At 32.1% G+C, this 3526-nt stretch overlaps 1 non-coding gene across 1 annotated transcript; it reads left to right on the top strand.

Moving 5' to 3' along the window:
• Positions 1-2960: 2960 nt before the first annotated feature.
• LOC139036387 (U1 spliceosomal RNA) lies at positions 2961-3124 on the top strand. The gene has a single exon (XR_011489183.1). It is a non-coding gene; the product is annotated as a U1 spliceosomal RNA (small nuclear RNA).
• Positions 3125-3526: the final 402 nt, after the last annotated feature.

Below are 3526 nucleotides of genomic sequence, written 5' to 3'. Positions count from 1 at the left end.
TCATAGAAAATTTTATTTCTATGAATAGTGTATTTGCAAAATTTCACAATTTTGCAACACCAAAAATTTTGTAATTTTTCCATTTGATATAATTAAAACCTTATTAGGGTAGTTGTAGACTTTATTCACTACTGAAAATTGTAATTTTAAAATTGTTTTATTAATGTCAATATTCCTAGTTTAAATTCCTATGAAAGAGAAAATGAGATTTAGCCTAAAGACAGGGCAATATTTTTTCAGGTCAGCTTACAATTTACAACAAAAAGAAAAAGCTGAAAGTCATATACTGGAGCTTTTAGCTAATAAAATATATATATAGAGAGAGGATCTTACGAGATACATTGTCTGATTGAAAAATTTAAAGAATTAAGTTTCTCAAATAGGAAGAGAAAAGGCAACCTTTATTACTTTTACTATACCTTATCTTGCTTTAGACGTATATTACCATATTAAATAATATTATCTTTATGGAAATTGTCAGTAAATGCATGTGTTTAGATAGTATGAGGAGTAAATAGAGTTTGAATTTAATTTTCAACAGAGGGGCTTCTTCCAAGCTGATTATATTATTCGATTAATATGTATTCAGTACATATCCTCATTCAGAAAAAGAATAATCTGCCAACCATTTTTATAAGCCAGTACTACAAAGAAGATTAGATATAAAGTTAAGCCTTTAAAATCTGATAGTTTAGTGGGGCAAAACAGACATTAAAATAATCAAGCAACATCCATACATTAACATAACTACATAAAAGTTACAATGTGAGCTGTGGAATTATTAATCTCTTCCCTAGAGGATTCACCAGTGGGCAATTCTTTACTATGATATCATCTTAGATAAAACTTGGCCAATACCTCTGGAGATCAAAGATGTAAGGATGATAAAAATTTAAGACACACTCAGCAAATAAGCTTCTTATACCAGCATGGCACACAGTCCCTGAACCTGGATACAGATTTAGGATTCTGAATTATGTCAAAATTTAGGAATTTACAACTTCATAACTCATCATGGATTAATAATATAAGAGACTCATGAGAGATACTCACTGAACAAGAATCATTAGTTTACATTATAAGGTATTAATGTCTTGTAAATACATCATTCCAGCTGTGTCTATTTATATGAAAATTCTAAGCTCCTTCACTACTATTGGGATGTAACTAACTGGTATATCATAGATGTTTTTAGACAAAAATAATTTGAAATCCCTATTTGCTTTTGTACAATAAATACAAATATGACGAATGAGAACTGATAGCACATAGGTAGTTTTTAAAAACTCTAATGTATAACAAAGTACCTCCCAGTGAGCATAAGGTATTGAACATTAAAAAGTCAGATAAAACTTCTTTATTCCTCCTGTATCATAATCCACATCTTTGGATTCTCTAAAAATATATATAAGCTTTTGAACTATCCCAGTCATTTGCAAATATTTCTAAAGTAGTACATTTTAACCTTACAGAGTATTTTCCTGGATGTTCTATACTATTTTAGAGACACTGTCGCAGAGGTCAATGAAATATATTCAGCCCTTGAGCTGAGGCATGCATGCTCAGTCACTAAGTCATATCCAACTCTTTTGTGACTTTGTGAACTACAGCCTGCGAGGCTCCTCATCCATGGCATTTCAGGCAAGAATACTAGAGTGGGTTGCCATTTCCTCCTTCAGGGGATCTTCCCAACTTGGATTCAAACCTGTGTCTCCTGAATTGGCAGGCAAGTTCTTTACCACTGAGCCACCTGGGAAGCCCTATCTATATTCATCCTTACAAGGATGAATATTTAGCATGATGTGGAAAGCAGCAATGACTTCGCCTATATAAAATTTAATTACAAATATGTGAAGACAGTCAATAGAGGTATGCTTTCAAATTTTAACTGAGGTTTTTATGAAACAGGATGCTTTTGCATTTTGACAAATACTTGCTTTCTTCTGACAGTAGGGAGAAAAAATTTCTAATTAGTAAATATATTTTTATTTGAAACTATATGATAAAATTTATAAAATTACACTATTCTTTATCATAAATGAGCTAACATCATAATGTAGCTATTTTTAAAAGAAAGACAATACTACAAGTATTTTTCAGAGGTTTATCTAGAAGTGGTAGCTAATAACTCATTTCTATCACTCTGCAACTATTCATTCCTTACTCCAGCGTCTAACTATTTGAGAAGGGTATAGACTTACTCCCTTAATATACTGGTTTTAAAAAAATAAAGTATGAGTTTTTACTTTTATTAGTAGTTTGATAAACAATATCAGGTAAGGTATATATTGCTATAGAGACTTTGCTTCACAATCTTGTGGTATGGGTTAAATTTGACACAATATTTACTCTGATCTAAAAAGGACATTGAATTTGCTCTAAAGAGTCAATACACCAAATTCTATTACTTTTCATAGCATAGACTTTTATTTATTTGATGAAAAAGCCCCTTTTTCTTAGTCTGGTGACTAGGAATAAACGAAAACATTCAATAGCAATGCAGAAAAGGATAGTTCTACCACAGGAACTCAAAGAAGGCTTTGCATTGTAGAAAATGTGTTATTTGATTTTTTCTTTAAATAATTCTCTGAAGAGATACAGTTCAGACTTACATAGTGATAGGCAGATGAGTCTTAAACTCATAAACAAGTACTCAGTAAGTGCACGTAAGTACAGTGGGCTTCCCTGGTGATTCAGACGGCAAAGAATGACCCACCTGCCAATGCGGGAGGTCCAGGCAAAAATAGGCCTCCTGCATTGCAGGTGGATTCTTTACCATTTCTATTTTTACTTACTTATTGGAGTAAAACACAGGAATATAGACTATCAATTAAAAGTGAACAAAAGTTAACATAGATAAATCATTTACAGATAACTTGCTGAAAATTTTATATATTTCTTTATATTCCTGTAACTTGTGCGTGTGCAGGCGCGTGTGTGTTATGTTTGAAATAAGTATCATACTTACCTGGCAGGGGAGATACCATGATCACGAAGGTGGTTTTCCCAGGGCGAGGCTTATCCATTGCACTCCGGATGTGCTGACCCCTGCAATTTCCCCAAATGTGGGAAACTCGACTGCATAATTTGTGGTAGTGGGGGACTGCGTTCGCACTTTCCCCTAGAAAAAAAATAAATAAATAAATAAAAATTAAAAAAAAAAAGAAATAAGTATCAGTGTATATTTATATTACACAATTAGGATTATGTGTTACATTTAAATAAATTATTTTGATATCTACAGATCTTTATTATTTACCTAATTATTTTTGCTTTCTGCTAAGGAAAATCCGTGTTTGCCTGTGGTCTCCTTTAGCAGTGTACCTTATGGTTAAAAGTAGACCACTTTTTCCTTAATATTAGCACAAGGCAAGGACATGCATTGTCATTTTTTTATTCAATACTATAGTGGATTCCTAAATATTAAATAAGGATATAAGGAACCCACTTATACCTCAGAAAGTAGTACAACTGTCTCTATTTTCAGCAGTATACCTTATGGTTAAAAGTAGACCACTTTTTCCTT

Source organism: Odocoileus virginianus, chromosome 8 (genome assembly GCF_023699985.2).
Source record: "Odocoileus virginianus isolate 20LAN1187 ecotype Illinois chromosome 8, Ovbor_1.2, whole genome shotgun sequence".
NCBI lineage: Eukaryota > Metazoa > Chordata > Mammalia > Artiodactyla > Cervidae > Odocoileus > Odocoileus virginianus.
The sequence above is the reverse complement of the archived record's forward strand: the minus strand, read 5'-3'. Positions and strand labels throughout refer to the sequence as shown.